This window comes from Schistocerca nitens, chromosome 3, assembly GCF_023898315.1.
Source record: "Schistocerca nitens isolate TAMUIC-IGC-003100 chromosome 3, iqSchNite1.1, whole genome shotgun sequence".
NCBI lineage: Eukaryota > Metazoa > Arthropoda > Insecta > Orthoptera > Acrididae > Schistocerca > Schistocerca nitens.
In genome coordinates, this window is record NC_064616.1 from 75,294,635 (window position 1) to 75,295,650 (window position 1,016).

Genomic DNA, 1,016 nt, shown 5'->3' on the forward strand with positions numbered 1-1,016 from the left:
TAGTTACCGATGCCGTTTTGTTAACATCGGCATATGCGTGAGCCTTCGGCTGCTCAGGCCCATCGTTAGGAGTGTTCGGTGCACTGTGTGTTCAGACACACTTGTTCTCTGCCCAAAAGCCTGATGTTTGTCAGTTCCGCCACAGTCTGCCCAGCCTACGACGTCCGACATCTGTAATGATGGGTGGCCGCCCAACCTCACGACGTCTGGACGTGTTGGAGACACTCACCATAGCACTCCTCGGACATCAGATAAGTCGTGCAGTTTCCGAAATGCTTGGGCCGAGCCTCCGGGCCATCGTAATCTGTCCTCGGTCAAACTCAGATAGCTCGCGCCCCTTCCGCATTCTGCACACGGACAACACGCTTATTGACACTGTACGAACCGCGTGTGTGTCTGACTAGCAGTCATTCCTCGTGATGTGACGCTTCTATCACGTGGACGGGTTTTATGTTGATAGTGCGTCGGTGGTCATAATGTTCTGGCTAATCAGTGTAGGTGTTAATGGCGTAAAGACTGAATGCGAAATGATGCTGGCTATGATATGGCTATTTGATTACGATATTATTATCATTTGTTCGTCTGCAGACAATAACGACAGTGATGATGGAATTGTTAACAAAGTAGGCGCTATGTCTGAGGAAGTTATGACACATACAGAGGCCACTGCGAAGACTGACAAATTAATGGTTTATTTGGATCGCCAGCTGGAAACAACCTCGGCCAACTGATGCTGCTGAAATGCCTGCGTGATCGTGCTGCACGTAAAAGACATGAGATTCTGGCTCAAAAGAAACACTGATTATTTGAGGGTATAAAACTCACAGTATTTTTTCCTGTATTTTGGCAAAATTTATGTGGAAAAAGTATGTAATTTATGTGTTTACGTGAAGACAAATATAACGTGTTTATAAGGCATTTAACACATACCGTCCTATTATCTATCTGAAATTCCGGACTTATACGGATTTGCGATAATTCGAATGACCCACGGTCACATCTGGACCGGATGAATG